The sequence below is a fragment of the Dioscorea cayenensis genome, chromosome 13, assembly GCF_009730915.1.
Source record: "Dioscorea cayenensis subsp. rotundata cultivar TDr96_F1 chromosome 13, TDr96_F1_v2_PseudoChromosome.rev07_lg8_w22 25.fasta, whole genome shotgun sequence".
NCBI classification, from domain to species: domain Eukaryota; kingdom Viridiplantae; phylum Streptophyta; class Magnoliopsida; order Dioscoreales; family Dioscoreaceae; genus Dioscorea; species Dioscorea cayenensis.
In genome coordinates, this window is record NC_052483.1 from 3,230,139 (window position 1) to 3,258,104 (window position 27,966).

The following is a 27,966-nucleotide window of genomic DNA, read 5'->3' on the forward strand; positions in this document are numbered from 1 at the left end:
ATTATTTACTCCTTACCAATCTTACATTAGATGGATCATTTCGAGGATGATGATGAACTGTACCTCTTGGAAGTAACCATTTTAGTTGTGACCTATGTTGTATTATTCTTGCTTCGCAAGAAAAGACAGAGAATTTGTAGAGGACCATCACGTGAAAGGTTAGAAATAAGGGAAAAGTATTTGTCTAAGTTGATAGATGGAAATGACATTACTAGTATCAACATGGTTCACATGAACAAGTCTACTTTTTTCAACCTATGCTCAATATTGCATCAAAAATGTCTTTTGCGTGATACATTACACATGAGCAACAACATTTCAGGGAAGAAAACCTTGCCCAACACAAAATGTTCTTGCGATTGTTGATTTTGACTTGCATTTCACTTATATTCTTTGTTGGTTGGGAGGGATCAATACATGATTCTCTAGTTCTTCGTAATGCACTTGAAGGACCTAATGGGTTAAAAATCCCAGAAGATATTGACCTTCTCTGATTTTTATTAAAAAAATGCTAGAGAAAAATTTAAATTTAATGATTAAACTTATCAACTAATTTTATGTTTTGTAATTAAGGGAAGTATTACTTGGTTGATGCTGGATACACGACAAGACTTGGTTTTATACCCCCTTCTAAGGGAGGGTGTTAGGTATCACCTAAAGGAGTTTGGCTCTCAGACACCTGCAAACCCTAAGGAGCTTTTTAACTTAAGGCATTCATCTGCACGTGCCTCCATTGAACGTGTATTTGGTTCTTTAAAGGGTCACTTTAAAGTTCTCTCATATAGGCTTTTTTTTTCCTTTTAAGACAAAAAAAACTCGTATTGGCATGTTGTATCTTACACAATTACATCCTCAGTGATGGCTGTGAAGACTTTATTCCCTCAAAGGAAGACTAGATACCGCAACGGCCTTTGCAAACCACCATTAGCAAATAAAGAGAAGGGCACAAGAATGAGTTGCTCATCGTGACCAAATTGCAGCTGAAATGTGGTCCAACAAGTAGTTATATCTCTATATAATTATGAAAAATTAAGGAATCATTTGTTCTTCTATTGTTTACTTATTGTATGGTGACTTTCTAGTACATACTTATTTCTCTACTTACACTAAACATTGTTAAGTATTTATATAAAAACAGTGATGTGTAACTTGACATTAGTTCCTATTATTACACAACTGAATTATTTTAGTACTTACTTAATTTGAATAATATTGTGCTTTGTTTTAAAGAATTTACTACTTCATGCATTATGTGAAATTAGCAATTATCATTGTTTGCCGTGTATCAAATTTTATTACAGAATGGAAGCATACAATGTAGAAATGAATAGCCAAAATTCATTGGCTATGAAGCCCACAACAGCAACATTGGGACATAAGAGGTGGACAGCAATTGAAAGCCATTATTTTATAAGATTTATGGCCAGTCAAGTTGAACAAGGACTGAAAGTTGATAAAGGGTTTAAGCCATAAGCAATTCATGCCGCTATTTAAGCCATGAGAGATGCATTTGGGGTAACAGTTACAGAGGCTAACGTGGGTCATCATCTCAGGACAATATGGAGAAGGTGGGAAAGAATTAAAAAATTGGAAGAAATAAGTGGTATGGGTTGGGATAACAATCTAAAAATGATTGTTATGGGTGAGGTAGAGTATAAATATTATGTTAAATTACTTCTTATATTTCATATTTATTTGTAACATAAATATTCAAATGTTAATTGATAATTTTAAAATTTATTTATTGACATACAGGTCCACTCACAAGATGAGGCATGTTTGAACAAACCAATTGAGGATTATGACCTACTAGAAGCTATTTGTGGCAATGACCAAGCTACTAGTCATCATTCTATTCAATTAAAGATACCATTGGTGTACAAATGGATTTCAATACAAAATAGGAAGAGTCTCACCATAATGAACATTATGATGATTTGGCTTTTGGAGAGATAAATGCATAGGGAAATGTCTCACCAGTGATCAAAAATTGAGGTAGCCCTTATGAACCCATGTTAGCAACAAGCCCACAACAAAAAAGATGATGCAATCAATGAACTAGCTAATGAATTCAAATCAGTTATCTAGCCGATCATTGAGCTTTGCAAAAGAGTTTTTGATAGAATGTAAGATAGTGCAAAAGTACAGCTACTCCACACGACAAGTTGGAATGGTATACTAGTAATTGATGGGAGATGATGCAAGAGATCGAATGTTCTTAGGAATGGATGATGACTTCCATAAGATTTGGGTGGATGATTTCTTTGCGTCAATTGGTCGGGACCTTTGAAATGTAGAAATGGTAAGAAATTCTTCATTACAAAATGTTATCCTTCTCATATTTATTTTCCACTCATATTTATATATGATTTAGTTTTTATCCTCTATGTTTTTTTTTTCAACATGAATTCGTCAAGCTTGGTGCATTTCCCATGTGGTAAACATCTCATGCCCTTTATATTCAACCATCTTTATCATATTTCTTCTCCAATGTTTCTATCTTATTTTTATTTATGCTTACCTCTAACTTTGAGACTCATGGTTGTATGTAGTTTATTAGTAGACGGTATGAGTGTGATGTTTATAGATTTAATTTGAATATGGACTCTTTGAACTAATGCGATGATTGTTATGAATTTAATGTGAATTTAAATGGATGTTATGGATCTGATGGTGATGGTTGTTATTTCTCTTCAATATGTTAATTCAGAGGAATGTAAGCTAATGATTGTTGATAGAAACTTACATTAGCTTAATTATAAGTTTTAATGTTTATGCACTCTTGTTTGGACCTGGTATCGGCTAGGCTGCTGAATTTTTTTTAAGACTTTATGATCAACAAAGCAATGTGTGAGTAAGAATAATTTGTTTTCGTTGTACTTTTGGCAATAAAATTTTGCTCTAATATTTATGTAATCAAATTTAATATAAAAAAAACATTTAATGAATATACATTATTAATACTTAGAGAAGCATGTGGTGAGAGTAAAAATGAAAAAATAAAATAAAAATAAAGGCATGATATTATTTTATCTTAATAATAAACGTTTATTATTATATTTTTATCAATACTTTGCTTAAAAAAATCATAAATAGTGTAATATATTTAATATAATTACTAAAAAAAACAATAAATTGTAATGAAAACATAATTACATATTAAATTAAGTAATTATGGACATAATTATTTTTGTTACAATTAATAACATTTAATTGTGCAATTATAATTAATTAAATTTAATGATGACCCAAGATAGGGGTAAACCCACCAAGGTGTTTATATCCTAGAAATATATCCAACCAAATACATGCTTTTAAAATCCAGATTAACAAATCCTTTCAAACAAACACAAAATCCTGAAATTAAATATTTTTATTTACAGTCAACCAAACACTAGATTTGACTCTCTTACATTTTCAAATCCAAGATTTACAAATACATTGTAATTAAAAATCCATCGCATTTTCAACTACAGCTAACCAAATGCTACCTGATTCTTCCTTTGATGGTTTGTGTCTCCATATAGCTTTGTTACCAAATTGATAAGCCTCCAAGCAGTTGCTCTAAATAGCTCCATCAATATTTAGCTACTCCCTTCAATCTGAGGCTTAAGTGGTTGTGCTAAATATGGTTTTCACAATAAGATCCAAGTAAGACATTGTCCTCAAAGTGGTTGCAACCAAGTTTGAGCCTCTTGCCAAATATAAATGAGATCTTCATTTAACTTTGCCTTTCACATAGTCATTGTTTGCTCTTCGAGAGAGATCTGACTTGCTAAATATAGCTCCTCCAAAGATAGCTCTTGGTATTCAAGATGATACTTCTCCATTGCCATGTCATCCCATCTTGTCATAAAATAAAACATCATCTTAACTTGCCACACCATCTTATCATGTCATCAATGCTATGTTATCATCAATGCTTGTTAAATGATGCCAACCTTGGAGCCTTAGTTCTAACAAAGATCAAAAGAGATTTACACACAAAATATATGTGGATCAATGCGTAAAGAAGACTCTTAATTTATTTTTATTGAGGAATCTATGGTGGAGTATAAAAGTAGAACTCTCAAATTACTTACACACAATGTACTGACTCTCCTACTTACATGATAAGTTTTACATACCTAAATACTAATATAACTTAAAAACCATAGCACATACAAATCATAACATATCCAAAAAAATAAAAGCATAAATCAGAAATAATTTCAAATCAGTTTAGGCAATATATTGAGGTTATGTAGTTTCACCAAATTCAAGAAACACTTAACAAATCTCTAGCTTGGCTTGAATTCTCAATTGTGCTCCTCCTTTGCCAAATGGTCTATGGGCTTGGCATAATCTTTACAAGACATAAAAGCTCAAACAATGATTAAACTTGGAAATAGGAAAGGCTTTCCGTCTTAATGTTTACTAGGTTCTCAAGACTGCTGGAGTTTACTCTTTTATGCTTTTTGAAGACATAATGTTCTCATAAGTCAAGCTTCCTAATTTTTGGTGTTGATAGGAGCCTTTTACTACTCAAAACAATCATACCCTTCCAACTCATATTCCCCAAATGCATGTGCCACTGATTTGTCAGATCTAATTTAGACATGGAAAATAAAATAGTTACTGATCTAGTCATAGTTAAACTGTGAAGGATATACAAGCTGCAAATATTTTTTTTTCCCTTTCATCAAAATAAGAGTACCATAGAAAACCTTCATGCCACTAGATTGTACAACAATTTAACAACCATTAGAGTCTACACCTTGAAGGACATATTTGACATTTGTTAAGATCCCAATGGCATTATTGTGAATTTTAATCTTGGAAGTACTAATATCAATAATCTACATGGTTACATATAAGAATAGCTCCACTTTCAATAGATTTAATTATGGAGAATGACTCTGTAGTGGGATAGATGTGATATGAATATCTAGAATTAGGAATCCTCTTATTCTTTAACTAGAGTTTACCAAGTGTTGTCACCAACAATACATTATTATCTCTTTCATCAGTAATATCTTAACCAACCTTATTAGACTTATGTTTTCATATCTCTTTACTTTGAATAGCATTTTTTTTTTAAATTCTGTAATTTATAGCAAATTTCCTTGATATATATCTTACTCTTGCAATAATTACACATTTATCTTCATACTTTGACTTAAACGTGCATCTCTTTTTACTAAAACCCTTATATTGCTATCTTCCAGTCACAAATAACCTCGATGTCTATTCATCTGATTCAAAGTTGGACCTAATTCATTAACTAGATTCTCGTTACTCAATAGATTGCTCTTCATATCTTTAAATGTAAGATTGCCCCTTAAATATATCATAATCTCCCTAAAAGTCTTATGAAAATGAGGGAATGAATGTAACAATCAACAGAGTTTAATTCTCAACATGTATCTAAGCATCAAAGTTTTTTTCCAAATAGTTAATATGGGCAATAAACTCACTAATATACACTTTGGGTAGTATGTCTTCTGCCAAATAAAGAGTGTATGACTTCTGTTTTAATACCAGTTAATTGGCTAAGGATTTTGTCACGTACAAGGCCTCCAACTTGGCTTATAAACAAGCTATTGTCTTCTTTGGGAGAACCTCTACCCTTATGTCATTAGTGATTAACAACTTAACTACAGAGAAATCCTTCTGATCAAGTTCTTCCCAATCACAATCCAGGATAGATTTAAGCTTCTTCCCTAATAACACCTCCTTTAATCCATTTTGCACTAAGATGGAAAACACTCAAAATTACCACAAACTAAAATTCATTAAGCTATTAAGCTTCTTGATATCAAATGTTATGGTAGTCATCACTAATTAAGTTGATCACATGAGACCTAAGGCTATGGTACAAATTTATTAGGAAATGAACCTGTAAACAATAAAGAATAAAGGAGAGAAGTTAAAAAAACTACATATGAGATATATATGGAATATCTACATACATAGGAGACTTTCTAGATTTATTTCTTTATTGAGCAATCTGTTGTAGATTACAAAGATAGAACTCCCAAATAACATGCATATACTTTTCAGTTTGTAGTCCACAAACCATTCCTAAACATATTTGGAAAATCATAATATAATCAAATTGGCTTAGATAAAATAATTAAAATAATAATTAAATAAAATAATTTCAAATTGGCTTAGATAATAAAATCTGTTAGCTAGAGTCATTGGTTTGGCAAGTATTCTGTTTACCCAAACTCTAATCAGACCAATTTACGAAATCCTATTGCACCTTAGGACTTATTTTTTATTTAAAATGAAAACCATAAAAGATTTGAGAATTGTTTGTGAATTCTTACATTAACAAAATTTAATTATGCATATATATCATATGGGAACATGGTTACACATATTTGGATTTGGAATGAAAATTTGAAAGGGCATAGGTGTATTGAGGTATTAAGATAATAAATGAGGTATACTATTACATTAATATTTGACTATTAGATAATAAATTAATAACATTTATATTGCCAATGACTTCATGGTCTATTGGCACTGATCCCTTGTGGAGGTTGAAAATCTCAGCTCATGTAGGGGGTGTGGGCAAAGGTGTGTTGAGAGATTAACTTCATACTTGTGCATGCCTTTGATGTGGCTTGTCCACATTTCGTCAGAAAAATAAAACAAAAAAAACATTTATATTTTTGTTGCGGATTATGTAATAAATATATTTTTAATATTTTGTAAATTATATGATTTATAATTATGTTTTTTATATCAATCATGTTTGGATCAAATATGAAAAGTTTACTACTCATGATGTTAGTTGTATTGTGTTGATGGCACATGCAACAATGTGGTTAGATCGTGTGATGCCCCATGGATCATGATTTACAATCTCTAAATAAACAATCCACAGATTAGTTATAGCAAAGTGAAAAATCATATCGAGGACACTAAGGTGGTGTTTGTTTGGAAAGCTTTCAAGTTACATGTAACTTGAGTTACCAGGTTTTTTGAAATCTAGTGTTTGATTCACTAAATTTCAAAAACCCATGTAACTCAATATACATCAAATGGAGTATTTTGTTTTACAACCAAATCGGTTGTAAAACAAAATCCTAGATTCATAAATCCTTCACATGTTTAACAAGTGTGGGAAATAAATAACCAAAATTGTACATACGAAGGTAACCATAAGCTATTCCGATCATTCCTCTTCTTCATCCCTAACCACCCTTGCCTCTTCCCAACCATTGCCGTTGTCCTCCACCTCTGTCGCTAATAAGTGCTATTTTATACATGTTTTATCAATTTTATTTAGCACTTAATCAACCCTATTGAGCTTTTTTTTTTCTATGGATAACTGGTACTTAGTTGTCCATTTCATATCACAGGTTGAAAGAAACACAATAAAAGCCAAAGAAAGGAAATCGGGATTAAACCAGTGCCAAAATCATCAAATAGAGAAATACATGGTCACATACAAGCCCGTGTACCAGCTCATGTAAACTTTGGCAAAATAACACAGTAAATCACGCAAACACTGTGTGATCAAGACTCAGACCTCCCGATTACATCCTGTAAAGAAGAGCATGCCCATGTAAATGAAGTGCATGCCCGTATACATTTAAAAGATCACAAAACTTGTGAATATAAGAGCACGGACAAAGTTAAGGTTGCATGGGCGTGTAACTAACGAACAGGAGAAGAAGAAATCCTGGGAGCTACATGGCTGGAGATAGAAGTACACAGTCATGTACATCAACCTTTGTAAGCTAAGGTTCTGGGAGATTTTGGCTTTCTCCTGGGAGTTACACGAGCAAGGTACAAGCCCATGTAACGGTCGGGCCTTATAAGTATAAATAGAAGATTTGATGAGCTTTTTCGGGCATCTGAGTTTTGGCCGAATTTGGGGAAAAAGGTTCAGTGACAATTGCCTGTGGTTGAAGAGGGCTTTGAATGATTGAAGGAGGAGCTCGAAGGAGTCGCCAGAGTGACGATCCATTGGTGATGATAGCAGCTCACATCATCTCCAACCACATGGCATTGAGAAGGGGGATTTTCTTTACATGATTAGGATTTTAGAGATTGAGATTTACTTTGTATTGATGAACATGAGCCCCATGGAGGGCTAATTCCCCTGAGTGCCCGGATTAATGTAGCTTGGGATTGTTTTATCCTTTGATTGCTTTTAATTTAGATTTCCTTCTTGCTTCTGGATTCATCCTTGTTTTCATTGTTGGTTTTTTATATAAAAAAGTGACTCTACCATTATGATTTCTCTTGTGTATTGAGAGATCCTTGCGAATATATCACACTTGGATGAGTAGGTATCATTGATGTTCGCTAGAGATAGTAAGAGTGCCATGTACCTTTCGATTGGAATTTCGGTGGGTTATCCCCGATTCTCAACATGAAGATCCTAGATCTCATTGCAATCGTGTGAGGGAAGGAGTAGAAGAGATTCACTTCCACTTTAAGCACAGGATTAGACACTAGGGAGTCTTGAGAGATCACTTGGCGTGATTTTGGTTTCCTTCATTCCGATTAGCTAAGGTTTAATCTCTATTAAATTGTAATCATTTGGTCCATTAAACTCCCAAGTGAAATTGATCTGGGTACTACTCTATTCATTGTGTTTAGTTCATCACTTCCTCTGATTTGGTCTTTTGCTTTTTTTTTTTATTGGTTTTTTTTAGTTCTAAAAGTAAACTTGAGTCTTGTTTTAGTTAGCTAGTGAGGATAAGGTTAGTACTTCGACTATCTAGTCTTTGTAGATTTGACCTTGTTATTGCATGTATTATTTTGATTTACGTGTACACTTGTGTGCATTTACTTTAAGTTGATCATTCACTCAGGTGCCCACTGCTCATCTTATTTCTACTCCTTTAAACCTAATCTGACATCTCCACCACCATCATCCACTGCAGATGAGGGTAATCGGAAGCACACAATCATTCCTCCCGTTCAACCCTATCCGGCCCTTGGTCCCTTCGGCCGATTGTCGCCACTGCTACCCCCGTCATCCACTGCTTGCTATTTCCTTCTACTTCTTTGAACCCTAATCCTATAGATGAGAATCATCCCAGAGGATGAGTGTGAGTAAAATTTATACAAGGCCAACCACTGCAATTATTAAAAAAAAGTACACTTAGGAGATACATAATACTTGATTTGTGATGGGTTTCTCCACATGAAATGCTTCCTAATCAATGGGATGTTTTAAAAAAAAAAGATGATCACAGTGTGTGTTCATGTATTTTATAAAAAGATGGAGTATTAAAAATTACTCAGGAGCTTATTCAATCTTCAGACTTGGAATTTAGGGAATAACATTTTGTGTCCTATCTTCCCCATTAGTGCTATTTAGGTTAATTAAATAAATCATATTTATCTATCCCTATTAATATTAGTATTAAGTCAAAGGTTATTTTTTAATGGATTTGATTAACATTAATTGTAGTTTTAGGTTTCGATGCAAAAATAAGTGACTTTGGGTTGGCAAAACATGGACAGTTGAAGCAAGAAACTATAGCGAGGGGAAATCTTGGCTTACATGCCACAGGTTTATTAGTTATCTTCTCATCTTAGTAATTGTTAACTAATTCTTTTTAGCCATCTATTTATATAAAACACTAATAGTAATACAACTAATCTGAAACAAAGGAAACCCTTTTTGTCACACCCACCCCTTCTACCGAGGTAAATGTGGCACCCATCAGTTAAAATTCCCTTTTAGCCCGAAACCCGACACCCCTGCTTTTTAAACAAAAGCGGACCTACAAATCACAATTTACAATTTTTTCACCAAGTACGAGTTCAAATACATAAATATAATAAATATAATTACTCTAATTTGCGAGTACAACCGCTTCAAGGTCATGACACCAATAACAAGAATGAAAAGAAATGAGGGACCCACCTGCGCTCACGGATCGAACCCCCGACTCGTTCTAAACCCGATCGAGTAATCTAGGTTCCCTCGCTCCTCGCTACTCATGAGACATTCGAGTTGGTCGGTAGTGGCTTAATAATTCCAAATACTTAAATATAGTGTATATAAAGTATATAAATACCAACTGCTTAAATAATTTTCCAACTTTTCCAAAATACTAGAATTCTAGCAAAATACATTTTTAAAGAACTTTTGAAACATAAATTCATCATAAATCAATGTCAAAATAACTGATAATATAAAACCATTCTCAAATCCATAGCCTGAAAACTCTCCCCGACTTAGCCGCCGTCGCGACTAGGTTGGGAGCCGTCAAGGTCTTCGTACCCTTGACGTTGGCCCATCGGTCCCGTGTGGTGACCCCGGGATCCCGATGTATCATCCAATCAGGGCTCTACGCTCCCACCTGATCTGGACCAATCAACACTCAGGTCCACCACGCCACCTCTAAAGGCTGGCCCGTGGGGACCCACTACTGCAGTAGTCGGGCCTTAGCCCGCCGTCACCATCCAAAACAACATGTAGATGCAGCAATAATACAAACTGTATAAATCATATCACATGGTCCTTATCCAGGACATTCACGATGACGATACATGCATAATATCGGTAAAAATCCAAATACAAAAATACCATTCCTATGCCAGGGAATGAAAACCAGACCTCACAAATATTGTCGGTAAAACATTTTTTAATACACGCACATGATTTCACAAATCATTCCAAATCAAAAGCATATATAACCATCCAAAAAAATAAATTCATGAACCGAATAATTAAATCACATATACATGTATTTTTATACTATTTATAAATACATATAATTATACTGAAAATTGATGTATCAATACGATTGTCGGGAACATCAATCGAGCAAATAAATATACGTATACCCTCAACATTATACGCCAATTAAAACATGATAAAAAGAAATACTTAAACAATTATTTTTCAAAATACTAGCTATTAAATAATTATTTCAAAATAATAATAATTAATCAATTATTTAAAAATAATAGCCACTACCAACTCACCCTGGTGTCCTTGGGTTCCTTGCTAGACCCCGGAACTCCCTCCCAAGACCGAACAACACCCTAGTGAATAATATAATAAAAAAATAAATACCACATTTAAACTCAAAAAGAAAAATACAAAAAAATAATAATAATCAACTCTATTGGGCCCACTCACTCCAATCGGTTAAAACACGACCTTGCATAATCCAACCGGCCCTCAATTGCACTTAAACCAACTCAATTTAGACTAAACACAGTTAAACCAATCTGAACAAATCTCAATTCCATTGAACCAAGCTCAATTGCACTGAACCAAGCTTAATTGCACTGAACCAAACTCAATCAAACTGAACCAGCTTGAACCAACTCAATTCTTATTCAAAATCCTTTGAACCAACTTGGTTCAGTCCAAAACCCTTAACCCAAATCAACCCGAACCAAACCCAAAACCATCTCAACTCGATTTGATCAGCCCTCAACTCAACCAAAATTAATTCAATTCAACCAATTCAATTCCAACTTGGTTTGATCCAACCAAATCAACTCTGGCTAACTCAACCCATTTCAATCTAACCATTATCATTAACCTCCTAATCATCATAATCATCAATTTAATTAACTAAACTATTTTTAATCTCGGTGTTACGATGAACGCTACATAGAAACCGAAAAATCTCATCTCCATTTTCAAGCAATTTCCATCCCAAATACAAGGTTTTTCAACACAAAAATAATTTCACAACAACACCCTCAACAACTCCATCATGATTTCCTCAAAACAAATTCATTATTTCCTCCAAAATCACCCAAAAAATACATACATGCATACATACATGAAAAATACAACACCAAGAAATCCTTACCAAGTAAGCGAAACATCTCCAGTGAACTTTCTCCGCGATTCTCCAAGCTCCAAACTCCTTCAAGTCCTCCCATTTTCCTTTTCAATTTCATTTTTATTTTTATTTTTCTCTCATACGATTCTTGTAGAAAAAATGGTGGAGAAGAAGATGAACAACACTCAAGCTCTAGATTTTTCTCCAATCTTATGATTTAGCCGAAATTTACATTTAGTCCCTCAAAACATAATTTCTTACAAAACAGTCCCTGAAAAACTCACAAATGGTCCCTGAATTATAAAATAGTATTCTCAAAAGATCCTTTCAAATTATCCAATGGTCCTTGCAGTATAACACAATATTTCAGAAAGGTCCCCACCGCCTTACCTTTCAGTCCTTGGTTTCCAGAAATATTTTATATCAATCCTTTTTCTATTACTCTTTAACCCAAAATCTTTTATAAACTTTTACACTTAAGTCCTTGTTCTGTCCACTTGGGGTTTCTCAACAATATTACTCTGTAGAAAAATCTTACTGCAACTATAGTAATACCCTGAATATATTTTCCAACAGTTAATCACAGGTTCAGGGTATTACACTTTTATTGTGAGGTTTCTAAATTTGCAAGGCCTTCTATATTAATCTTGGTTAATACCAACTTATAAATACTATTTCATACATATAAAAATTGTAGGAGCGCTTTTTATTGGGTTGGTAACTAAACTTAAAAAATTTGCAACATCTAATGATTAATTAATTAATTTCAATTAGAAATAAATTACATAATTGATTCAATACAAAGATATAGTAATATTATAAGATCTCACCCCTGTGTCGTTTGTATTTCAGTTCCTATTGTGTATGTCTAGTAACCCGATTTGAGTTAAGGGCATTTTGGTTATTTTGTTCCTTTGACACTATTGGACTCCTTTATTTTATTAATTTTTTCCTTTTCTTCTTGAGATTCATGTCAAATTTTATTATTCTCATTATTACTATTATGAGAAGAGAAGCTTCTTGGGAATTCCTCTTATTGTTCTTATTCATATTAGTACTACTTCTTTATTTATTTATTTTTATTATTATTGTTCTCTTTAATATTGTTATTCTTATTCTTATCATCCTTGTGATAATGATATTCAAAGAGAAGCTTCCATTGTTTTAAATATGATGATGATGATTATTATTATTATTATTATTATTATTATTATTATTATTATTATTATTATTATATTGGTGGTTAACTTGAATGAGAAGAAGCTTCTCATCTCCATGTCTTCTCATCTTCTTCCTAGCTTTTCTCCAAACCATACCTTCTTCAAAAGCTTGAGTTTCATGGTGTTAAGGAAATCAACAACTTTTCCTCTCTTGATCTCTATTTTTCCATCATCAAACCAAAGGTAGGTCTTCCAAGTTTTTCATGGTTAAGCTTTTGGTATTAGGTTTGAGATTTGTTTGGAGAATTTGTTTTGAAGATCTTGTGGTTGATTGGTAAAGCTGTTGCTTTAATTTGAAGCTCCTTGTATCTAGATTTTAGTTTATCTTGAAAATCCTACTTGTAATTCTTGAAAATACATCAAAATCCATGGCTATGTTTTCATTACATTTGCACGTTATTGTAGCCACACTGTAGCACCGGAAATCTTTGGTTATTTCTCTTATTTCTTTAGTGTATTGTGAAGTCTATAACCTTTGGAATTCCTTGATAACCCTGAAATCCAGTTGTGAGCCAAATTTAGGGCTCTTTAGGGTTGCATTGCTTGGTTAGCTAAGGGTTTCTTCTTTGTTTTTGTATTTGTTTGCTTATTCTTGTGTGTGTTTGTAATTATGGTTGGTTGCTTAGGTGATGAGAACGTGTCGTGCGGCAAGGAGCCGTGAGAAGGACACCCATGGGCTTTTCTCACCTAAGTAGTGAGTGGGATTAATTATGCATAACTTTACTAGGAAATTACCTATAAATATATACTAAATTGCTTGAGTAAGGTCTTGTTGGCTTTTATATTTGAATCAAGATGTTTATTACCTGGAAATGAGATTATTTATTGATGTTTCATGCTTGTAAAGTAATATTGTTCAAAGGAAAGGATTTTCGGATTGATACTTGTGACAACGCCCCTTGCGTATGTCCCGCAAGTGCACGGGTTTGTCGAAGTAATAAATACCAGATGAGTGAACATCGTATCCACAGAGAGTAAGGAATAAAAACACTTAAATTGTTTCTTAACTAAACGAAAAGTGAATAGTGATTTGTGTGACAAAATGTGATGTAACAAAAGTAAAAGAAACAAGAGAAAGAGTGCAAGTAAACGGGATGTAAGGCAATCGATATAAGTGGGGTACCCGGATATTATTCCGCCTAGGACAATCGTTTCAAGTGCAAAAACTCTCTATTATGCTTTCTAACTAATGTATTAATGAGTCGTGGAGATCCTTGAATACATGGTCCCAAATCTAAGGTCAACCATGCCTAACTTTATACATGTCCCTGAGGAGAGATTGAATAACCTCTCAACCTCGCACTCGTATAGAATCGCAATGAGTTCTAGGGATTCCAAGTGATAAATCCTCTTCCTAGATGTAGACCTAACTCTTTGGTCTAGGTAGAAGGTCCCTAGCCACAATTAAGCCCTAGGTGCTAAAATCACTTCAACGCTTCATTCCGTTGCCTCTACAACTAAGCCTTATCGAAAGGTCATCCCTTAGCCCATTCACTATACTATGAGCGCAAAGAGCTCGAGGAAATGGAGGTAGAATAAATCACACCGGAGGGGAAAGGGGATGCTTCGCTACCTCTTGACTCATCCTCTCAACTCTCTCCAATCTATCTTTGTCTAACTCTCGTGGTATATCACTCACTCACAAGAGTTACCAACAAGAACTCTCAACCCTAGTGTCACTCTAAGGGAGTATTCACATAATCAAGCATATAAGATTGGAACTCAAATAAAACATCAATTAATTGAAAGCATAATAAAAAGGTTCAATGAAACGAATGTATCCCAGGGTTCACAAATATCTAAGTAGCCACTAGGGGGTTTAGCTCTCCATGGAGCTAATTACAATCAATGATATCAAATGTAAAAGCAAAGAATCTATAGAAAACGCCCTTGATAGTCGTGGAGATGGTCTTATGGAGAGTCCTCTACTCGTCCAAGGGTCCCTTTGTCCGGCCTAGTATACCTCACCGGATTGGTGCCGACGAAAGCTCTCCCACTAACCTTTTTCCAAACGGAGCCCAATATCGGAGCCGTAGAACTTCTCCAAATCCCTAGCCAATACCTATCAAAACCCTAGTCATAGTCCTATCTCAAGTTGGGAAAAAGATGGAGAAAAGAATGCTTAAATCGGCCTGAAATAGGGTTGAAATCGGGAATCCACACGCCCATGTGGGCGCCCCTGTGGATTTTTTGCGCAGGCGTGTGGATTCTCTGTTTTACTCCTTCTTCGAACGGCTGTGAACAATACATGCTACAGTGTTTACTACAGTATTTGCTACAGTACCCTGCTATAGTACTGGCCCGAAACACTCCCGAATCCATGTTTTCATTGAGGTAACATAAACGGGCACACGTTTACGCCGTAGATCGCTTTGCTTCTTCAATAAACAGGACACGTTGGTGGAGATCTTGCTATACATGCACAAACTGGAATGCTTGAATGTGACTGCCCTTGTGCCCCTCCAAATCGTTGTGCTAACTTGAATACAAGGAGGTTGACACACATTCTCGCATCTTAAACCTGACTTATGTCTTCTCATTTGAACCTTCTCAAGAGTTCCTCCAAATGGTGCATTCACGATCTACATTGGCTTCTTTCTCTAACCTTCGGCTTCACAACCCTATATGCATGAAAGTAACATAAATGCACACATATTAGCATTAAAACCCAAGAAAAAGTAATGCTCATCATAAGGAAAGAACACTTCGTATTCTTATCACACAAGCACTTATCAACTTGACTTGTAAGTTGTGAGTTGATTTGTGTTAAAAAAAACTTTGGACATGCTTGTATGTTCATCATTTCCTTATGGAAATGGCAGTGATTCATGATTATTAAGTTTTATGCTGGGTATTGGACTCTGTGTGGAGTGTACTTGTATTATTTAGTTTGTATGGTGGTATCCTACTAAAATAGGCTGTCTCTACGGCCAGCCTTTGTAGAGGTGGCATAGTAGACCAATTGATCTTTCATTAGTCCCGTTCAGATGGGAGTATAGAGCCCTGATTGGATGTCATCGGGGAGCCAAAGGCACCATACGGTTAAGGACATGAGTACCTTGAAGGCTCTGAATCTAGTCGCGGCCACGGCAAAGGTTTGGAGAGGTTTTTAGACCATTTCATGGTGTGTGTGTGTGTGTGTGTGTGTGTGTGTGTGTGTGTGTTGGGAGTTGTGTATTCTTTTGAATGATTGTTTCCTTGCTTTTAAGTTGATATTTATCTTACTGTATTTTTCTTTGTTTGACATCTTAAATTTTATGGTGAGGGGGCTAAGCCCAACTGTCATTCTTAGGAGAGCAATCTCCCATAAATTCGATTTGGCACAAGTATTATGATTACTTATTCGAAAACCATGTTATTAAGTTGTTATACTTGTATTTGAAACTATTTTGATTTATATGTTTTATGGTGAATGATTTGATTCATGATTAGCTTGTCTTCATAATTTGGAACCCTATGTTCAGTATTTTGTTGTTTTGAAGTGGTAAAACCCTAGTTAAGGTAGACTACCTGCTTGACTCTATCTTTTTATATTACTGTATTACAATTTGCTATATTAAGTATTCATGCTCTAAGCTAGTTATCTTATTAGTAAAATATCATTTTGAAGATTCATGTTTATTTTATTTTAGTATATTCCTGGTAGAGTTGTGCTAACCTCCCCTCACCGAGTAACTTTAGTTGCTCACCTCTTTTTCTTCCTCCCAGCTTGTTGCAAGTAGTAGGTGCGGTTGTGTGGCAGCGTGTTGGGCATTTTCCACTGTCCTATCTTTTGTATTTTTTTGTCTTCTCAGTTCATGTATGTTTATTTTGGTCATGCACATGTTATTGAGTCTTGGAACCACTAGTATGTAGAGAACCATGTTGCATGGTTTGTATATTTGTCTAATTTCTTGGAAACTTCGTTGTACTTGTGATCAATATAGTTCTTGAACCCTACTATCAAGTCATGTTGTTAATGCTTCTCTTGCGTACCTTTAAATTTCCCTATTTTTGTATTTTTTTTTTGTTTGAGGTTGTTGAATTCAGATTTGTTGGTTGGCCTTACGGTGACTCGAGGCTTGAGTGGTAAGGTACTCCTTCTCGGGTTGTCGCGGCCATTGTCGTGTCTTCTGGGCTTGCGAGTCAGGGCGTGACAAATATGATAGTTAAAATAATAAAAATAATATAAAAAGTAACACAGATAGTGATAAGAGAGCTTATTAATAATTTAATTATAAATTTTAATAAAAAATTAAATAAATACAATAAAAAATTAATAATTTATTAAATTTAAAAATGATTACTTAATTTAAATTGTTAAATAATTAATGAAAATAACATTAAAAAAATTTTGACATGTGGAGGGGTTGGGGGTAATCTCACCTTGGGTGTATACACTTGTCAAATATATCAAAACAAACACATATTTTCTTTTACAAGATTTCCAAATCCATTCATCCAAACATAAAATCCTGAAGTACAAAATCTCCTATTATATTCAACCAAATGTTAAATTTGGCTGTACTATATTTCAAAATCCATGTATTCTCAATTACATTGTAACTGAAAATCCACTGTATTTATAATTACATCAAACTAAACGACACCTAAAATTCATATAGTTTGGAGATATTTAGTGTCAGTCATTTCATGATTGGTTAAGTTCTTACTTTTAACCCATTTAGTTAATCATATTAAGTTCCTGTGAGACAAATACCTATGGTATATATTTCAGTTCAGAGATGGGCACGGGCCGGCTAACCGGCCCGCCGGGCCCGACCTGGCTGGTCCGGGTCTGTTTTTGACCGACCCATAACCGACCTGTGAAACAGTATTAACCCACCTGGCCGGGTTGACCCGACTGACCCGGTGGGTCACTGGTCGGTCAAAAGCGACCGGGACCCGGCCCGACAGTTACTCAAACCCGCCAGGTTCGAGCCTAACCCGCTAGGCCTGGCGGTTTATTTATTAATTTTTTTGATTTAAAGTATTATTATATTAAAAACTCAAAAGTTAGATGAGAATCGAACTTAGGTCATTTCTAAAAACTTTTCACCTCCTAGCCATCGTTTCCATAGTTTTTTTATCATTATTGTTAAAACAATAAAACTATATTTCATATTAATTTTCTTTTTAATAATTTTTAAAAATAAAAAATTAATTCTAATGAATTAGATAAAGTTGAGACAACTTAAAAAATTAGAAAATAATTTTGGTAAAAAAAGTATTGCATTAAATTCATTTATTTATCTGATTAAACGGTGTGTACAATTTTTTATGTGATAAATATTAGTTCTTTAATTTTTTTTTATTAGAGTTATCACCCACTTATTTATTTATATATATTTAGATCTATCTAAAATTTACTTTTAGTCTTTAATTCTAAGGTGTTATTTTTTATACTCATTATGTTTGTCGATGAAGAAAAAAATAAGTCTTTTGTGTCATGTGTGGAGTGGTGAGGGTTCTAATCCTCATTGAAGGAAATAATGCACGATTTATGTTGCAGCATACATTCACACGCTCTAAAGACAAATGCTTGTTGCCCTTTTTTTTAAAAATAATAATACTAAAACACACTTTTAATTATTTATATAAATTTATATTTTGATAAAGACAATTAAGAATTTGTTAAGTCCAACATGTATTTACTTATATTAAATGTATGTTTATCCTTTATTGCAGGGACAAAATACAAATAAGTATGTTTTACAATTAATGATGTCTAACAATTATATAGATATACATATATATTGTGGGGTCCTTTCTTTTCACCCGACCTTTAATTAGGATTGACCGGTTAAAAAAGCATGGATCACAAATCAAATTTTATTTTATTTTTATATTTCAGATGATTGTGGCTTAACAAGAGATTTTTTAAAAGAAGGCTATTTTTATCATGCTCTTTAAACTCCTTTTCTTTTAGCTGGCGCTCTTAGCTCCTTTATTGAAAGTATATCGGAAGATCCTTTTAACTCCGTGAATGTGACCTTCCTCGATTTCTTCTTCTTTTTTTTATATGCGGGTTTATGTCTTAACATATCGCTTAGTTCTCAAGCTACGGCCATTCTACATTTGTGAGTTGCCGGCTTTGTCATCTTTGCTTCTTTTGTGACTGAAGACTTTGGCCCCTTTTGCTTGTAAAATCTCCAGCTCCTGGACTTGTGAAACTCCTCAAGTCTTTGGCTTATTGGCTCCTTAAAACTTCAGAGTTGCATTTGTTGTCTACATGATGCATTTAGGTCTTGACTCTTCAATGCTTTTGAGTCTTGACCATTGGATTTTTTAAATCATGACCATCAACATGGTTAGGTCATTAGCTAGACAGTTTTGACTTTGCTTTTAAAATGGATTTCAAGATATAATTATGAACTTGATTTCCGTTTGTTAAGCCATCAATTGAGTTCTCTAATTCATTTTCGTGAAAGAGACCTCATAATGAGATTCAAGAAATTTTTTTGCCAACTCTATTTTTTAATGAGTGTTGACGAGAGATTTTTTTTTTTTGTGAACTTTTCATTTTTTTCTCCTTTTTTTTACTCTTCTTTCACTTCAAGAAATTTTTTTTTTTTTCTTTTCATTTCACCTTTTTTTTAACTCCAATGAGTGTCAAAAGATCTCAAAGTGAGCTTGAAAAGAGGATTTGATTTTTTTTTTTTAAAAATTCTCTTTGCCCCAAAAATGTCAAGACTTCGAGGTGGAATGAGAGAAATTTATAGAAAATTCCTCGTTACCCCAAGAAAGTCAAAACTTCATCGTGGAATGAGAGAAATTTAAGAAAATTACCAAAATACCCCCAATAAATTCATCCATCATTCATTTTTTTTATATCCCTTCATTTTTTTTCCTTCTCTCTTTTTCACTCATCCTTCATTTATTTTTTAATCTTTCTTCATTTTTTCCTTCTCTCTTTTTTTTATCCTTCATTTTTCATCTCTTCTCTTTCTTTTTTTTAATTCCTCATTTTTTTATCATTTTTTTAACCAAAAATGCCCTCACAAATAAACTCATCACTCATGAAAAGTACAAAAATGCCCTCGACTTTCTCTAGAATCCTGCATTTTACCCCCTCATGACATTTTTTCATATTATCCCTTTGAAGTCCTACGAATTTAAGGATTTTTGCAACTAGACCCTCTAACCTCTTTTTACATTGCACCATATTTTGCAAATAAACTCATAATTTTAACTTTTTTAATGCCAAATTTCGCAAATCGACCCCAATTTTTCTATTTTCACGTTTACCTGATGATTTTGCTGCTAAACCCTCAAAATTTAGAGTTTTATACTTCTCCACTTTTATTACAAATAAACCCAAACCTTCTGTACACATTTTTTTTTGCTCTACGTTGATTGCAGACAACCCTAAATGTTCCTATGAGCTCTTTTTTTCTTTTTTTCTTTTTCTTTTTTTTTAACAAGCAATATTTTTCAAAGAGATTCTATCAAGCATCTTTATTTTTCATTGTTTTTCGCCTATTCTTGCCTCCCCACATCTAAAATACGGATGAATTAAATAAATTGGATAGAATGATCAATTACTAACATTTTCTATCAATCCTCACGCATCAAACATGGACGCAACATAAAACCTTATGATCGGGTGAACAATAAAATAATGAAGAATAGTGGAACATGGCATGCAAACAGAAAGATGTGCATGTGCAGTCATACATGTATATTTCCCTCCATGATGGGTTTGATGGGGTACTAAAATAAGCATGTCGGTCTCTTTATAATGAAATCACCATACATAGAAACCATGCATATATTTTAATGTGATAAAATCATCAAGCATGAAATACGTGCATTGTTTTTTTTTCTTAAAATCATCATGGGCTTTCACATAGATAAGTATTCTCATATAGCTTTTTATTAAATAATACCTAAGATTTTTCAAGTTGTCAATGCCGCCTCCCGTCAACCCGATGATTTTTTTTTGATCTTGTTGAGCTTTTCGAACCTATCTGATCTCCTCATCTATCCGAAGTCTTTTCCTTCACTCTTCGTCTTCTTCCCTCGTTTTGTCTCTATTTTCTTTTTCTCCTTCTTCCTCTTTATTCTCTCTCTTTTTTCTTCAAAATGCTCTCTGTCCTTTTTCTTCCTAGTCTCTCTCTTTTTTCTCTCAGTCTTTCTTTCGTTTCACCAAATCGCCAACTCCCGGTCATACGGGAGATTTCTTCTTCAAATTTCAAATTTTTGTTTCAAAATTTCTTCCTTATCCACCTTTTTCCTTTTATTCCCTCTTTTTTAACTCAAAAATTCCATATATATATATATATATATATATATTCTCACTTTTAAATTTTTAATTATTAGTATTATTTTTTTACTATATAATTCTAAGTGTGACACCTTTTTATTATTTTTTATTATTATTAATTTTATTTTGGTCCTCCTATATTTTTTATTTGATCTTTTTCTTTTCTTCTTTTTTAATTATTTTTTTTCAAAGTCTATATAAATATATATATATATATATATATATTAGTGAATAACTAATAAATGTTGGTAGTGTTGGTTAGAGCATTACATTGATGTGTTATAGGCCATGGGTTCAAACCCAGGTTGACTCGGTGTGTGAACCGGCGGGTTGGCCCGCCGGTTCACCAGGTTCAAAAAACTGAACCTGTAACTGGACCCGCTACAGTGCGGGACCGGTTACGGGTTGGCGGCCCTACCCACCGGGTCAGATGACTCGGCAGGATTTGCCGGGCCGGGCCAAATAACACCCTTGCCCCCCTCTATTTCAGTTGTTACTCAAACTAATGCCATTCAATACTTCGCCCAGTCACTTCGGTGCCATTCGATACTTTGTCCAGTCACTTCGGTATTACTTTAATCTTGGTCACAATCAATTTAATGTTTTTTTTTTCTCATTCTCTTCTATTTATGAAAATAAATGTGGTGAGCATTCAAAAGTTTCTTTCTATAGTGGATTTGGTGTTTTAAATGAATATAGGTAGCGTACCACCATGGGTGGTCTTAGTGAAAATGGCTCTAGCCATGATAAATTCTTAAAATTTATTTTTATTAAATAATAAATTATATAATAAAAATATAGATAAAAATATAAATTATTATCAATAATTACACTAAAATAAAATATTTATAAAAAAATCCAAAGATTTAAGATTTTTTAATACTTTGTTTAATTACTTTGTAATTCATCCAAAAACTTAATGATAAGATAATATTATGTAGATAGGATAATAATATATAATAGTAAATAAAAATTTTAAATATAATTTTTAAAAAAATTATGAATTACAGGTCCTAAAAATTTGTGGGGCCAATTATAAAACCAAAATTATAACATGTTGATATTATCATAAGTTAAGTATTATAGGTTAAAAAATATTAAAAATATTCAAGATTATAATTATGTGTATAATATAATAGTAAATAAAAATTTTAAATATAATTTTTTTGGGAAAAAAATATGAATTGAGGGGGCTTAGAAAATTATGGGGCCCCATTGTAAGATCAAATTTATTTTATAGTGAAATTATTATAAATTAAGTTTTATAGTTTAGTAAATACTTAAAATTTTTAAGATTATATTTACGAGACATGATAATAATAAATAAAAATTTTAAATATAATTTAAAAGATGAATCATTGCACTTTAGAAAATTACGGGCCTATTATTTGGATATTGATATATTATAAATTAAGTTTTATAGTTTAAGAAAACAATTAAAATTTTTAAAATTAGTATTATGTGGGTAAAATAAATAAATAAAAATTTTAAATATAACTTTTTTAAATAATAATCTGGTGTGGGGCTCTAGACATAGGCCTTGGTCATCTATGCTTTAGGGTCGGGCCTGCGTACCACATACTCATCAAATTTCTCACTTTTGAGCCGAACAACACAAGATTTGGCCATAACACTGAACTTGACCTTCTAGTATCTAGTTACTCATATCCATTTATTTCACTAACTGGTTTTTTGTTTTTCTTCTATTTCTCACACAAGGTTTCCTTTCTTCATTTTACTCAACTTAAAGTTGACTTTTTTAGGACATTACTTATATATTATCTCTTTAGTGTGCTAGACTAGTGCCTTTGTATTTAACGCATTAGTTATTTTGTGACCTATTCTTTGAGGAGGTGAGTATTCTATTTTAGATTATATATACTTATAGTGGTTTATAGTTTTTACTTAGTTCATAATTATTCTAATTTTTCCAGAGATATGTGAATATTGACATATATAGTGTGACTTGAGTTGTTGGGCAAGTAGGCTTGTAATTATAAGAGACAATAAGACAAAACCCTCTCCAAAAAATCAAGGTGAAAGAACAACTTGTTTTTACAAATAATGCCTTGGATTTCTCATAAAATCTATTCAAAAACACAAAAGCCACCTCATCAATTATTTTCACCTTATTTTGTAAGATTTTTAAACATTGAATCCCTAAAATAATCTTCTTACAAACGTCAATCATACGTGTTAGCGCTAAAATACAATAATAATCTTATTGTATTATTATGAGTTGGCATTATTTGTTAAACAATTAATTAAGTAAATTTAATTTTAGTGAATGGCAGAGATTCTTATTTTAATGACCAAAGCATAGAGCAGAATTCGAGTCTTCTGATGTACTTATTTGAAGAAACATATTATTTGTAAAGATTGGATTGCCTGGCAAGCTATATTGGGCCGGGAACTAAATATAGAGTGTGCTAAGAGAATTGTGTGAAGGCTTTCCTTCTTGATTGAAGGTAAATCGGGATTGAAGGTAAATCGGGCTGTATTGAAGATTTAAAATTAAGAATATATGTGGCTAATTGAAGGTTGATTGAACATTTTACTTAATCTATAAAGACTATACTTGGTTAGTTGAAGTTGAATTTGATATTGATTGGAAGCTATTTTGTGATGATTGAAGAAAGCCAAGTTTGGGTTCTTGCTAATGTGTGGTGAGCATGGTTTGCTGGTAGTTTTACCAAGATTAGAGGGTGGTTCGGTCATGTTCAACTTGATTTCAAGTTGGTGCGTGGGTGATAGTGCCCCTGAGATTATGTTATAATCTGGAGTTATCATTAAGTTAGTTCAATAGGTGTTTGGGCTAAATTTTAGTTGCATTGTAACAACGTGTTTTAATACCAGATTTGGAATTTGCATAGAATCAAGACAGAAGATAAAAGTTCAAGAGGTGATTCATGTGAACGTATTTATAAGTCCCATCTTAAGGATTTAGGTAGGAGATCATCGGTTAATCTTATGAGAGTGAGAGCTTATTGTTAAGGGTGATGGTGTCAATATCTTAGTGAAGACATGTCACATCAGTAGGCCAATGGGAGGTTGGTTAGGGTGAAAATTTAGGGATAAAGTCTTTGATCGCTGATATCATTTGAGTAGTGTGTATGATCATCTGTAGTGCGTAAGACTATTGTATTCGCTTTTGCCTCTTCTAGTGGATTGATTCTCCTGGGTTTGGCTACACAAACCTAGCCATGTTGTGTAGAACATTATTACTAATTCTTGTGTTCCGTTTCTCTTGCTTTTTTGGGTGTGTGTGTGATTGATAACAAGAATTTGATAAGCCATGACCCTCATGAAACTAACAATATGGAACACCCTTTTTACCCCTCATCTCCTCTCTTTTCTGCCATCTTGAAGATATTCACTACCTTCGTCAGTTGATGAGATTAGCATTGTCCTCCTTCCTAACAATTAACTCTTCCAACAAAGGAGAGAAGGTAAATGGGTCTATGGTGTAACTAATTATCCTTCCCCAACTACCTCTACCGATATGGCCACCACTAAGAGTAATAAGAGCAAACCCAAAATAATCCTCTGTCCATCCTATAGAGAGGTGGTGGGGTTGACCCTTGGTTTTCCCATGCTAGAGGCATTTTGAAATTTTGTTACTATTTGTAGATAAATAAGTCCTTTGTACTTAGAACTTTGAGGAGTATACTTTGGGTTGTTTTGAGTGAGTTCACACACTTACACGATTTCGGGTTTGTTGTCCTTTTTGATTCAAGTTTTTAGCTAGAGCATTGATTTTTCGTATTTAGTGTTGAAATTTTCCTTGCTTGTAGAATGCTCTCTATGTATGTTTTGGTGAACCTATGGCCAAGCACTTCCAATATTTCTGTCATCTATGCACATAATGTTTTAATTTTTGCTTGAGATCAAGCAAAAGCTTAAGTGTGGGGAAATTTGATAAGTGCTTGTGTGATAAGAATGCGAAGTGTTCTTTCCTTATGATGAGCATTACTTTTATTGGGTTTTAATGCTAATATGTGTGTATTTATGTTACTTTCATGCAGATAGGGTTGTGAAGCCGAGTATTAGAGAAAGAAGCCAATGTGGATGGTAAATGCACAATTTGGAGGAAATTTTAAGAAGGTTCAAACGTGAAGACATAAGTCGGGTTCGAAATGAAGGAATGTGTGCCAACCTTCTGATATTCAAGTTAGCACAACGATTTGGAGAGACATAAGGGCAATCACATTCAAGCATTCCGGCTTGTGCATGTATAGCAAGATCTCCACCAACATGTCCATTATTGAAGAAGCAAAGCGATCTACGACGTAAACGTGTGCCCGTTTACGTTACCTCGATGAAAGCATGGATTCGGGAGTGTTTCGGGCCGGTACTGTAGTAGGACATTGTATCAAAAACACTGTAGCAAGTACTGTTCACAGCCGGCCTAAGAAGGGTGAAAACAGAGAATCCATACGGGCGTGTGGAAATTCCACACGCCCGTGCGAAAAATCCATATGGGCGTGTGGATTCCCGATTCCAGCCCTATTTAAGGCCGATTTCAGGATCCTTTTTCCATCTTTTCCCTAACTTGAGAGAGGGCTGCGTCTAGCGTTTTGAGAGGTATTGGCTAGGGATTGGGAGAGGTTCTATGGCTCCGATATCGTGCTTCGTTTGGAAGAAGGTTAATGGGAGAGCTTTTGTCAGCACCGATCCGACGAGGTATATCTTAGGCCGGACAAAGAGACCCTTGGACGAGTAGAGGACTCTCCACAAGACCATCGCCATGACTATCGAGGGGGTTTTCTATGGATTCTTTACTTTTACATTTGATTTCATTGATTGTAATTAGCTCCATGGAGAGCTAGACCCCCTATTGGGTACTTAGGTATTTGTGAACCTAGGTTGTGTTCATTTCATTGAACCTCTTTATTATGCTTTCAATTAATTGATGTTTTATTTGAGTTCCAATCTTGAATGCTTGATTGTATGAATACTCCCTTAGAGTGACACTAGGGTTGAGAGTTCTTGTTGGTAACCCTTGTGAGTGAGTGACACACCATGAGAGTTAGACAAAGATAGATTGGAGAGGGTTGAGAGGGTGAGTTGAGAGGTAGTGGAGCGTGCCCTTTTCCCTCAGGTGTGATTTATTCTACCTCCATTTCCTCAAGTTCTTTGTGGTCATAGTAGAGTGAATGGGCTAAAGGATGATCTTCCGCTGGGGCTTAGTTGCGGGTGCAACGGAGTGAAGCGTTGAAGTGATTTTAGCACTTATGGCTTAATTATGGCTAGGGACCTTCCACCTGGACCAAAGGGTTAGGCCTACATCTAAGAAGAGGATTTATCACTTGGAATCCCTATAACTCATTGGAATTCTATATGAGTGCGAGATTGAGAGGTTATTCAATTTCTCCTCCGGGACATGTATAGAGTTAGGCATGATTGACCTTAGATTTGGGGCCATGTATTTAAGGATCTCTACGACTCATTATTACATTAGTTAGAAAGTATAATAGAGGGTTCTTGCACTTGAAACGATTGTCCTAGGTGGAACAATATCCGGATACCCCATTTATATCGATTGCCTTACATTCTCCTTTACTTGTGCTCTCTTTCTTGTTTTTTTACTTTCATTATTTCATATCTTGTCACACATATCACTGTTCATCTTTCACTTAGTTAAGAAATAATTTAAGTGTTTTTATTCCCTACTCCCTGTGGATACGATACCCCACTCATCTAGGATTTTATTACTTCGACAAACCCATGCACTTGCGGGACATATACAAGGGGCGTTGTCAAGTTTTTGGCGCCATTGCCCAGCGTTTAGAGATACTTTGCACTTTGTTTTCTTAACTATTCATTCTAGTTCATTTCTTCTTATTCTATCATCATTCTGATTTTTTTTCTTTCTTTTCGGTGTAGCTCAAGCTTATGACCCAGGGAACCCCTTAATATTGATTGAAGGAGATTCCGAGCTTGAACGTACACTTAGAAGAAAAGGGAAAGAACCTGTGCAATAACCATCTAATCTAGCTGATTTGGAAGTAGAAGAATCTGAAAACATGGCAGAATAGAATGAGCAACAACGGACATTATCCGATTATGCCAGACCTTCAGTATTGGGGACACAATCGAGTATTGTGCGCCCCTTGATTACAGCTCAGAACTTCGAGCTAAAGCTGGCTTTTATCCACATGTTGCAGCAATTCACACAGTTCAATGGTTTGGCCGATAGGAATCTAAACAGTCATATAGAGAACTTTCTCGAGGTGTGTGACATGCTTAAGATAAACGGGGTGACAGATGATGCCATGAAGTTGAGAGCCTTCCCATTTTCCTTAAAGGGGAGAGCGAAGTAGTGGTTACACTTATTACCTAGAGCATCAATTACCACATGGGAGGATATGGTAGAAGCTTTTCTGGCTCATTATTTTCCTCCCGAAAAATCTGTAAAGCTTAGGAATGAGATCTCGTCCTTTGTACAGTCGCAATTTTAGTCTCTATTTGAGACGTGGGAAAGGTTCAAGGAGCTCCTGAGAAAGTGTCCGCAACACGGATTCCCGGAGTAGATGATTGTTCAGACCTTTTACAACGGGTTGAATCTGAGTACAAGGCAACTCTTGGATGCGACAGCAGGAGGTACCTTAGGTAGCAAGACCCCTCGGTGAGGCCCATCAACTAATTGAAGAAATGGGGTTAAATAGCTACCAATGGAATGCTAGAGAGAAGAAAAAAGTGGTCGGGCTCCATGAGATAGATGCAGTAACTT

At 34.2% G+C, this 27,966-nt stretch overlaps 1 long non-coding RNA gene and 1 other non-coding gene across 2 annotated transcripts; one reads left to right on the forward strand and one right to left on the reverse strand.

The window, feature by feature from the left end:
• Positions 1-13,054: 13,054 nt before the first annotated feature.
• Positions 13,055-16,881, forward strand: LOC120274446. Its single transcript, XR_005540933.1, has 3 exons — positions 13,055-13,171; positions 13,615-13,682; positions 16,697-16,881. It is a non-coding gene; the product is annotated as an uncharacterized LOC120274446 (long non-coding RNA).
• Positions 16,882-27,649: 10,768 nt separating this feature from the next.
• LOC120275010 lies at positions 27,650-27,756 on the reverse strand. Its single transcript, XR_005541038.1, has one exon. It is a non-coding gene; the product is annotated as a small nucleolar RNA R71 (small nucleolar RNA).
• Positions 27,757-27,966: the final 210 nt, after the last annotated feature.